The sequence below is a fragment of the Canis lupus genome, chromosome 3, assembly GCF_048164855.1.
Source record: "Canis lupus baileyi chromosome 3, mCanLup2.hap1, whole genome shotgun sequence".
NCBI lineage: Eukaryota > Metazoa > Chordata > Mammalia > Carnivora > Canidae > Canis > Canis lupus.
In genome coordinates, this window is record NC_132840.1 from 75,471,617 (window position 1) to 75,483,989 (window position 12,373).

The following is a 12,373-nucleotide window of genomic DNA, read 5'->3' on the forward strand; positions in this document are numbered from 1 at the left end:
TTAAGAACAAACTGATTGAATTGCAAATGTCATACTTCTAATTTTTTTTTTTTTTTGGACCTTGCATACTGTATCCTTTGCCACTTTAGAAAATTAATAATTTTTTTTGGTCTATCTTTCAAAACATCCTTACAAGTACAGCAGTCTATCATTTTAATATTCTTCGTACCTAGTCCATAGTAGGTATATATATCAGTTTCTGCTAGCTTGTGTTACCGTAACACCAGCTTCAAATTTTAGTGGCTTACAATACTGGTTTATTTCTTGCTTACATTACACCTTGTCATCTGTGGATTGGCTGCAGCATTTTCAGAACCCTGGCTGAAGGAGCAGCCTCTGTCTGGGATATGTCATTTGCATGGCAGAAGGAAAGAGCAGGAAAGCTGATGCAAGCATGCAGTGGCTCTTAAAAGTTTCTCCTCAGTCATGGTGTACATAAATCATGTCATTGGCCAAAGCAAGTCAAATGGTCAGGCTCATTGTCAGTGTGCCAGGGATGAATATTCCTCCCACAGGTGGTGTTGCAAGTCACATAATGATGGGTAAGGATGTATAATTCTCTTAGGGGAAGGGGAGAGTAAAAAATTAGGGATGACATAGTCCACCATGCTTACTAGATGGGTTGTTTTCAATCCGTATAAGTTTTATTTTATTTTTTATTTTTGTTTTTATTATTATTTTTTAATATTTATTTGTTCATGAGAGACACACGGGGGCGGGGGGCAGAGACAGAGGCAGAGGGAGAAGCAGGCTCCACGTAGGGAGCCCGATGTGGGACTCAATCCTGGGTCTCCAGGATCACGCCCTGAGCCAAAGGAGGCACTAAACCGCTGAGCCACCCGAGCTGCCCAGTTTTTTTGTTTGTTTGTTTTGTTTTTTGTGGAATATTTCAAACATACACAGAAGTACAGAGAATAAAAGTATGATGAACCTCCATGTCCCCATAATTAGCTTCAATAATTATCAGTGCGTGGACAGTCTTGGTTCATCTGTTTCCTTGCCCTGCTTCTCCATCAGATTATTTTGAAGCAGTTTCTGGATACTTCACCCATAAATACTTCACTAAGTATCTCTGAAAAATAAAGTCTGAAAGTGCGACTTCCTTTAATCTTGCTGTCTAATAGTTTGAGGTAATGGTACTAGGGACTGACAGGTGTCAAGTAGGAGAGGATGTTCATGGAGTGTATCTGCAATTTGACAGCCAGAAACCTGTTTTGATTTCATTTTGAGTATTTCTGGAGGAGGCTTATAGAGAAGAATGTCATCTGTTTTCCCAGAACCTCCTCTTCTCCACTTCAGTGTGTGTGTGTGTGTGTGTGTGTGTGTGTGTGTGTGTGTATAGCAGAAGCAGGTAATTAACCCCTGGAAAAAAAAAAACATTGCAACAGATTTGATTTGCAGGAGGTTTCATTTCTCACTGAGCCTCTGTTGGAATGATGCCAACTGAAAGGAATCCCAGCCCTTAATGGCTCTAAGTGTTCTGGGAGTTCCCAGTGATGTTATTTACTTTGAAGGAAAAACATCAGAACCGTTTGTAAAAATCTTATATTCACCTATCCTATTTGCTGTGCAGAGAAAGGCTCTATCAATCTTTAAGGAGGTTCCTGAGATGATCCAAAAGTAAGGGAGAGAGTCTGTCCAACTGTGGTTTAGAAGTAATGAAAGCCACTTGCCACTGCTTAGGTTAGTTGTCTAAGGGATATAAAGCCTCCATTTTGACTCAAGACTTTACAGAGGTTATTATCACACAGTATGATACAATAAGTATACTTGTCATTTCTTCATTATGCATCCAGGATCATCAGCTTCACAGGAAATTCTTTGGGGAAAGTGTTATGTAATCAACAGTGGGAAGCAAATTAAACAGAGTCCCTTCATCAGTTTGTAGATTGGCAGGTGACAGTGAGGTGATCAAGGAGGATTTATCCAGACCAATGAATAAATTATATAAAACATGATGAAAGTACTTTATTTTAGTAGAGTCCTACTAGCTAATTTTGTTTTCTTGATGGGCTTCTTTCACTGTGCTTAGAGACACTTAGGTTAAAATTATCTTTCTAGGTATCAAAATGGTTCGTTTTCTTTAATTAAGTTATATTGTTAGTCTCATTTCAGAATCCGTTTAGTAACTGCAGTAGAAAATGCTTGGCTTGTAAAATCATTGGCTTGTAAATACAATTTTTATTTAAATTTGAGTTTTTCTTGGCATTCAACTGATTCTGGCTTTGGTTGCTTGGGACAATGTAGTCTATTTAAAATGTAAATAGTTTTTTCCCATGGAGAATAACTCTTGGACTTGGCCATTGTTCGTTATTTTTCTGTTGCATCACAATAGAAAAACATTCATTTTCAGAGATAATAATTTGTTGGTACCTTTGTCAGAATAATATATTTGTACTTCAGTTGTATTTGTTAGTTGCACAATTTGGGGAAAGGTTTGTGGTTTCTAGTTACTGTATTTACCCAGAAGCTCTACAAGATCAGAATTCTTTGGATGGTGTTTAAAAGTAAGTTGGGTGTGTTGCCTGGATGTGACTAATAAAAAGAAGCTTCTCCCCATGCAATTATTGCTTAGTAGGGTACAAGGTGCATTTTGTTTCCAAAAATAGGAATTAAGTAAAATATTATATGGATAAATATTAGCAATTATATTAATTTTGACTCCACTGGCAGCCTTCTTTTTGAAACTATCTTTGTCAGAAATTAAAAGTAGTTAAAAGAAAAGATTTCAGCTCTTAATTTTATATCTGTGTATCTCTGTGTGTTTAGCTTTTGTAAAAGAAAGCAATAGAAAGGAACTGATCGAAGATGATGTAGAAAAAAAAGCCTCCTGGGCTTAGTGTGTCAGACTTGTTCTGCTGCTTATTATATCTGGGAGACCATAGGCAAACCCTCTGCACAACAGTTTAGTTTTCTCATCTGTATAAATGAGATATCACAGTATCCTTACTGTGATAGTATTCCTTATCCTTTATATTTCAAGTTATAGGTTGTTTTTAGAATTAAGATACATTTGGAAGTGAGGAACAGGCCAAAGAGAGACGGTTATTTCGGTTCAGACTGAAACAATAACCTCTCTGGTTGCTGAATTGGTAAGACTTGTAGGCTTGGCAATCGACTTTTAAATCTGCCTTTGATCACTCAGGATTTGTTCAGTTCCCGTCTTTACAACATTAGGTCATTTACTTATTCATTTATTCAGTAAATAATGAATGCCCACTCTGCATAGGTCATTGCATTGGCAAAGTTACTTTGAGCTTCTGCTACCTGCTGATTTATATTTAACAATTAAGAAATTTACCTGTAAGAGTGATATCCATTGATTCATGCTGATGATTAACATGAGAAGTCACTTTTTTGGGGGTGAAATAGTGGTATGAAACTATCAATGGTGAAATTTATCTTGTTTTCCAAATTAAATTGTTCTGTCCCATCACATACTGTCCAGTTGTTTCCTTTTTATTTTTCAGTTTAATTATATTTTGGTGAGTTACCTAAAGTGAGAAGTGCAGTGTTTTTTAAGTTGAAATTTAAGAAGCTTTAGATGTTCGTTGCCTTTGAATAGAAGAAATCACATTTTTCTGATTAGGTATTGCTTTAGTCACTATTTGAAGGAGAACATCTCTCCTCATTAGCTACCTCTTTGAAGGTACTAGCAACTTTGTACATCCAGTGGTAAATATGTTGATCAGTGAAAGATTCTGGAAGCTACAGTAGTTTGTTTATTTAGCAAGACCGTGCTTAAATCCTGATGAGTTGCTGCACTAATGTTTTATATTTCAGAAAGGTGGGAAGATGACTGTGGGTGAAAAGAAATATTTTAAGGTAGGGGAAATTTAGTCTTATAAAGAAATTTGGGATGTGGTAAAGGATTTTATGTTTATTGAGTACATATTAAGTGCTCTGCACTGTTCCAGGAACTTTCTATGCATTGTCTTTTTTACTCTTTTAGCTGTGTAATTTAAATATTGTCCTCATCTTAAAACAGAGAAAAATGAAATTTTAAGACATGGATTAACTTGCATAAAGTCACATAGTTTTTCAGTAGAGGAGTTGGGATTGTGATTCCAATTGTCATTTTCTTTGGGCCTTTTGGTCTCAGGCTTGCTTATACTAAGTAAGATGGCTCATCTGGATCAGTCAGTTGATCTTTTGAATCAGTTGGATAAAGCCCAGAAAGTGGATTTTTGCCTTCAACACCATTAAAGTGTTGTCTTACATTATAATTTCATACTATATTTTATTCTTTTGTATTTTTAATCACCTATTTACTTACTCCCTTTTCCAGATTTCTGACGTGAGGCATTTTGTCTCATTTCCTCTAAAGAATGGCTACATTGTGTTTTGATTTCTTATTCATTGCTTTTAATATACACACATCTGTAAACATTGGATTCTTTTGAAGCCTAATATACATTGCTTATAAGTCATTTTCCATTGTAACTATTCTGAAGTTCTTTTAAAAAGTTTAAGGTCCATCTAAAACAAGATTTGTGGGTTTTTTCTTTTTCTTTTTTTTTGGTGGTGTGTGTGTGTGTGTGTAGAGTGTGGTAGGCACACAAAGCGGTAAGAAGGGACTCAAAGAATTGTTATATTGAGAGGAAGAAAAGGCAGCAAATGAATGATTTTAATGCTAGGTAATCAGGTCTTTGTGAAGTGTAAGTGATTTAAGCAAATCGGGTTTAAATTTTTCCTAAGTAAGTGGCAATGGGGATAATATTTTCTTTTTAAGGATTTCTTGTTATAGTAGTGATCTTCCCTTTATATTTTATCATTCAGTTTATATTTTCTACCACTTAAAGAAATGTATAAATATCCCTTTTATTCGAAAGCTCTAGATTTATCTTTTAAGCCATAAAGCAGTGACTTTTTGTTCATTTTTTTTGTGACTTTTTTTTGTTGTTACTGAAATTCTATGGCATGAATCATTTTAGTTCAGCCACTTTTTATGCTGTAGCATTGGAAAGAAAATTAAGAGATACTTACGTGTATTTTTTAGCCTAATCTTTTTTAACTATATTGTTGTTTTTGCATTTTCTTAATAACCTCAGAGAATCTAGAACAGAGGTAGGCAGATAGCTGATTCAAAAAAGAAGCTACAAACTAAATTTTTTATTGACTAAGTACTGTTTCTAGGTAGAGAAAGAGTAGGAAATTATAATTTGAGAATTTTACTTGGTTTAAAAGCCACAGAGAGGATGCATGCAAAAAAGCAATGCCCTTTGAAGCATTCTTATGGATGTGGAGACTTTTCTAGCCCTTAGGGAGATCTACAGACATCCGCTATGCTCAGTTCTGGGAAGCTGTTTTTTCCCATGCTTGCAGCCTCCCTGTGGGGTAAAGGTCTGTTAATTTTGCATAAATATTTACCATATCTCATTTTAGCTAGCATTGCTTCCTTACACTGTTGGCAATAAGGAAACCATTGCTTATCCAGCTTGAAAAGTTTACTGTTCTCAATATGACTGGTCTGGAGTATGTTCTGTTATGTTCTGAGGGTTGCTAAAGTTAAAAAATCAGATTGGAAAAAATAACGAGTAGGTAAACAACCAATTCATGGTCTATACATAATCTGGTTATTATAGAAATATTTGCCCATGCTTATTTTTTTTGTATTTAAAAATGAGACGTTTATTATCACATAAGAGTGTGATTCACTTCCATCCTATCACATCTAGTAAGTCAAATTATTGTCATCTTCATATATATGTTTAGATGATTTAGCAGTAGTTTACATTTACTATACGTTTACAACTGTTTTCTCACTTAGTAACAATAACAAACAGCTTTTGTTTATCAAGCATCATTCTCAATGCTTTATAGGCATTATATTTAATACACATAACAATACCACCAGGCAGATGTCATTCCCATTTTACAGATGAGGGGAATTTAGATTCAGTGACATTCATTGACTAGTCCAGTATTTCTCAGCTAGTACATTTTTGGAGTCAGGTTTCTAATCTAGGTCTTTTGACTCTTGGTTCATTGTATTTGCTACTGCACTTAATTATGGGCACCTATCATTTCTGTAAAGTTAGAATCCAAACGCAAATAGTATAAAATTCAAATATAAGAAGTTTCAGCCAAAGAAGGTTATTTAGTTTCTTTTAATATAATTTACAGCAGCAGTTTCTAAATTGTGTTCCAGAGAACATCAGGATCCTTTAATAGAAGTATAATTTAAAATTTTGCCAAACTGTCTTATTATCCCTACATTGTTTCAGGCTCCCAAGGCAAAAGGTGGAATGTAAAATGGAATCAATGTGTCATCACCAAATTTTTATTACTTTAAAAATGTCTAATCCATTTTACTAGTCAAAAGCAGTCCGGTATTTGCAATTCATATTATTTATCCTGGGAGTATTATCTTTATGAATATATCTTAGGTCTTGTCATTGCTTAGACGGATTCTGCTTTCAAAAAAATTTTTGTGTTTTTCTATCTCTTACCTTCTCTTCATTCTCCCTCATATCCTTTTGCATGTAGTCTTTGCCTTCATTGTCATCACCAGCCTTCTCATCTTTCCTATCTGATGCCATCTAGAACCTCTGCTCTTCCTCAACCTTTTATTTATTTTCTAGGTGAGCTCTTTTGCCATTCCCTGCACTTTTCTGACCACATAGTAGATACCCAATAGGCTTCCTGGATTACCTATCATTTTTTCTCTAGAGTGGCCTAACAAAAGTTATTTCAAACATGTTATCTCTATTTTGACCTTTCTCACTCTTTTTTTACCTACGTAGGGGAGGTAGTAGCCCAACCATTAATCTCTCTATCCAAAATTTATTGATTGAGTAAAAGTTATATAATATGTACTATAATATTTTATACATACTATTTTACTGAATTTCTTTTTTTAAAATATTTTATTTATTTATTCATGAGAGACACAGAGAGAGAGAGAGAGCCAGAGACACAGGCAGAGGGAGAAGCAGGCTCCCTGCAGGGAGCCCGATGTGGGACTCGATCCCTGGTCTCCAGGATCACACCCTGGGTCGAAGGGGGCACTAAACCGCTGAGCCACCAGGGCTGCCCTTTACTGAATTTCATAATGACTCTGTGAAGTAATGGGTTTTGTTATAAAATTCCATTTGACAGTGGAAGAAACAACATTAAAAGGTTTAGGTGACATGCGTAGTGAGTGGTAAAACTGGGATTGTAGTCTGAATTTGTGTATCTTTGCAACCTGTATTAAATACTATGCTATACTATCAGATATCATTAGCATTGAATCAGGTACAGTTTCTGCATTTTAGAAGTTCTGGTCTAATGGAGACAAACGTGTAGGCAGCTAAGTGCACAAGGTACAGTGGGGACTTGAGAAAAACCAGTACTTTCAGGATAAATCAGAAATTGCTTCATAGAGGAGGTGAATACCTCCTTTGAATCTTGAAAAAAAGGGTATAGTTACCAGAGAGGTGAGGGGTAGAAAAGCATTTCAGGTGGAAGAAGTAGCAATGTGAACAAAGGCACAGAGGTGAAATAGGTCATGTTTTCTAGGAATGCATGAGGTGATTAGAGTGGGGAGGTTGATGATGGGCACAGCAGCTGGTAAATTGAAGTGATAAGAGACACCAGATTATTTTTATGTTCTGAGGAGGTCGGGTTTTATCTTCTGGATTGTGGGAAGCCACTGAAGACCTTTAATCAGAAAGGTAATAAGATCAGTGTTATGTCAAAGAATGATCGTTCAAGGGGCAATATGAAGAATGGGTTGGTCTCGAGAAGCAGTTTTAGGGATAGAGAGACCAGAAAGGAGGCATTTTTGGTAATCCAGATGAAAAAATGAAGTCCTAAACTGAAGTTGTAACAATATCCAGAAAAGAGAAGAGACAAATAGAGCTATTGAGAAGATGTTAAGAATACCAGTAGTATGAAAAGGGTAGGTGGTGAAAGTGAGGACCCTTCTGGCTTGGGTGTTTAGGTGTTGGTATCATTTGCCAAGCTGGGGAATATAAAAGGGCGGAGTCAGTTTTATTTTGTTTTGTTATTTTTGTTTGGTTAACTGGTTAGATGAAAGATTGAGAGGAGAATAGATATAGTAAGAGGCAGATTTTGTTTAAGGTACCATAGTAGTTCTCTTGCTGCCTGTAGATGATACTAGATCAATAAATATACTTGCACTGTCCAACATGTGGCCATTTAAATTTAAATTAGTTAAAATCATATAAAATTAAAAATTAATTCTTCAGTCACACTAACCACATTTGAGTGATCAGTAGCTATAGTGTAGTCAGCAGGTACTGTGTTGGACGTTAGACATAGAACATTTTCATCAGGGGCAGCTGGGTGGCTCAGTTGGTTAAACCTCTGGCTCTTGTTTTCCACTCAGGTCATGATCTCATCAGGGTCATGTGTTTGAGCCCCATGTTAGGCTTTAGCTTAGTGCAGAGTCTGCTTGTCCCTCTCCCTCTGCTCTTCCCTCCACTGGCCTCTCTCTCAAATAAATAAAATCTTTAAAAACAAACAAAAGAGCGTAGCCCCGGTGGCTTGGCGGTTTAGCGCCTGCTTTCAGCCCAGGGCCTGATTCTGGAGACCCGTCCCACGTCGGGCTCTCTCCAGGGAGCCTGCTTCTCCCTCTGCCTGTGTCTCTGCCTCTCTCTGTGTCTCTCATGAATGAATAAATAAAATCTTAAAAAAATAAAAATACATAAAAACAAACAAAAGAACATTTTAATCGTTACTAAAAGTTCTGTTGGACTTTGCTGCTAAACATTTATTATCTCATAGTTTGCTGTGATCAAATCTGGGAGCCACTTAGCTGAGTAGTTCTGCTTCAAGGTCTCTAATGAGCTTGTAGTCAAGATGTCTGTTCTTGAAGCAAAGGCTTGAATGGAGCTGATGGATCCACTTCTAAGGTGACTCATTCACATGCTGGGCAAGTGAGTGCTGGTTGTTGACAGGAGGCCTCAGTTCCTCAGAGACCTCTCTATAAGGATGGTTGAGGCAGCTAGCTTTACCCAGAACAAATGATCTTAGAGAACAAGGTGGAAGCCATAATAACTTTTATGAACTGGCCTGGATCAGAAGGCACACGGTCATTTTTGTACTGTCTGCTGGTAACACAGATCACTTCTGTTCACTGTGGGGAAGGACCTATACAGAGCATGCATTCCAGGAGGCAGGATTCATTGGGGGATATTTTAGAAGCTGCCCACCACAGGTACCCTATGGAATATCCAGGTGTTCATGGCTAATCAATGACATATGTGTCACCTATAGAGAAGTGAGGGTTTGGCTGCTGCTGTTGTGTTTGTGATGGTAGTTGAAGTAACTTAAATAGGCAAGTTCAGAAGAATGAGATTATAAGGGAAGGATGGCTAAAATAATATCTTGGGTCACAAGTGTGGGGGAGGACAGAAGTGCTCTCAAAGCCTATTAAGAAATTGTTACAGAGAATCAAGTCAGTGGTTACAGAGGAGTAGGAGGAGAGCACAGTGTATACAAAGGAAACCTCATGAAGGGATGAAAGTTGAAAGTAAAATGTAATGTTGCTAAGTGATACATAGTAGTCAAGTAAAACATTGGAGAGTTCTTCCAAAAATTATCTGTTGAATAACTATGCTGAGAACCAGAGAAAGGTATGTAGTGAATAAGACAACGTTTCTAAGATCTGATAGAGGCATATCTGGGAGATGTTGTGGGTTTGGTTCCAGAATACTGCAGTAAATACCATAATACAGCAAGCCAAATAAATTTTTTGGTTTTCCAGTGCATGTAAAAGTGAAGTTTGTACCATACTGTAGTCTGTTAAGCATAGAGTTGTATTACGTCCAAAAAACAAAAAAATACATACCTTAACTAAAAATACTTAGTACTAAAAAATGCTAACCATCCTCTGAGCTTTCAGCAAGCCGTAATCACTGATCACAGATCACTATAACAAGTGTAATTTTAAAAAGTTTGAAATATTGTGAGACAAGAGATACGAAGTAAACAAATGTTGTCGGAAAATGTCATCCATAGATTTGCTCAATGCAGGGTTACCACAAACCTCCAATTTGTGAAAAATGCAGTATATGTAAAATGCTATAAAATGAGGTATGACTGTAATACAGTCTGAGGAGACGTGGTTAAGGGAAGTTTTCTTGGAGGAAAGTAGTAGGTAAAGAACCTCTTTAAAGGTAAGGATTTGAGTTAGATATTTAGATGTGGGGTGTGTGTGTAGGTGGTGGCAGTGCTGCTGACATGGATAATAGACATTTTAGAAAGTATAGTTTTTTTTATTTATGGGATATTGCTAGAACATGAAATTTGAGATGAAGGAAAGTGGTGAGAAAAGAGACTGGAAGGATAATTAGAGTGGTCTTGAATGCATGTTAAGAAACTTGGCCTTTATCTTGTCGGCTCTTTTTTTCTATATTTAAATTATTTGGATATTACCTTAATAACCTGCAATAGTCTTATAATCACTGAACTATCAGTTAATTTTTAAAGATAGAATATTGTTTTATTTTGCTTATAATTTTAACATGAGTTGTACTGTTTTTTAACATTGGTTTTTAAATTGAAAATCCGTTCCCAAAGGAAACTTTATTTCCTTATTATAAATATAAAATCAATATTCTTGCCACTTACAGAAGGCAACAGTAGAAAATTAGACACTATTAAATTTTTAAAAATTAAAAATGAAATCTGTAACGCATCCTTTGATTTACAGAAATGTCTGCCTGAAAATCAGTTCCTCAGTGAGAAAATAGTTTTTAGTCAGCAATGAAGGGATATTGTTTGGACACTGCCTGGCATATAAGATGAGACTCAAGATCATTAGGACAGGTGCATTGTTAAAATTTTGATGTTAACAAATACCAGCAACCCCAACTCTCACGTATTTGTAGTTGGAAAGGTCAGAAGCTAATTAATGGACAACTTTGATCAGTGGTTCCATACTCATAAATATTAGGTCTTTTGTTCCAAGAAATCATCTAAAGGAATTTTTAGAATCTGTTCTTCTGAATGTGTCAAGTTATTTATTAGATATTGATGATATGGAAAAGGGGTTCCTCATCTGCTTTTTGCTGCCATCCAATTTGGGAAAATTCTTGTGAAAACATATCAAATCTTTCAAGTATCTTTTAAAACACTCAAAATATTTTCAGTAGTTTTTCAGGAGTCCTCAAGTGGTCCTCAGAGAAGAAAAAAAATCACATATCTTGTGGTTCTAGTTTTGCGGTTATCTTGTTCACTTTGTTTTGTACACAGAATACTTAAATTTATCAGGATAGATTTAAGTTGTTCACATGAGCAGATATATTTGTCAAGATGTGCTTATTTGCAGAGCCTGTCTCAGTCATGCATATGATCTCACAAATTGAAGATTTCTTCCAAAATATTTGAAATTCCTCCTCCATCTCAAATGGATGTGTGAAGACTTTTCCACTATTCCTGCCAGACTATACATAGTTCCAATTTTGAAGTTAAGATAGGGAATACTTTCATAAGATTTTTTAATGAATGTTTTCGAGCTGTAATGCTGATAGAAAGCATGAAAATAACAGGATGAGAGATGCTGCAAATGTGCCTGGGGAGAGTATCATTCTTGATGTTGAGATACAGTTTTGGAGTGTCTCAAGGTGGCCGGTTACAGTTAAGGAACTGTTGGAGGAAACATGGTCAAGAAGGGTGGTCATTTAGGAATTCATGAAGTCCTGTAACATCCAGGGTAGCTACACATGATCAAGTCTTGAAAAATGTGGCCAGTATATTTAAAAGAAGAGAGGAGAGAAGCAATCACTGAAATCTCTTGGTCAACCTCAATTTCATGGGCTCACTCCAATTCCTCTGTAGAGCATGACTTTTAACCTGCAGCAAGTTAAATGCGTGTGTGTAGGAGGCCACTTCGTAGTATGTCTGAATACTTCTGCTTCCATTTGAACAGCATCATCCCAACCTGTTGTACTTGTATTGGAATTAGATAGTTGAGTTAAATATATGAAAAATGAGGAAAAATATGAGCATAAAAAAAGAAAGGTATTTCTGTGACAACTGAGTTGTGTGCACTTTGGAAATGCCAGTAGAGACACCATCACTAAAGAAATTGGTGTCCAGGGATCCCTGGGTGGCTCAGCGGTTTAGTGCCTGCCTTCGGCCCAGGATGTGATCCTGGAGTGTCAGGATTGAGTCCCACATCAGGCTCCTTGCATGGAGCCTGCTTCTCCCTCTGCCTGTGTCTCTACCTCTCTCTCTCTCTGTGTCTCATGAATAAATAAATAAAATCTTAAAAAAAGAAAAAGAAATTGCTGTCCATATTAAATGTGAGTGAAAAACAACTATTAGCTATTTGGGAAAAAAGTAGAGTCCAATGAGTATTTTTAGTTTCTTGCTCCACTGTAAGGAAACTGAAACAGGAAATAAATCATAGCTGAGGTAT

At 36.3% G+C, this 12,373-nt stretch overlaps 1 protein-coding gene across 8 annotated transcripts in view; it reads left to right on the top strand.

Moving 5' to 3' along the window:
• Positions 1 to 12,373, top strand: part of ARHGEF12 (Rho guanine nucleotide exchange factor 12) — a 151,388-nt gene that overhangs the window by 9,843 nt on the left and 129,172 nt on the right. The gene's annotated exons all lie outside the window — the stretch shown is intronic.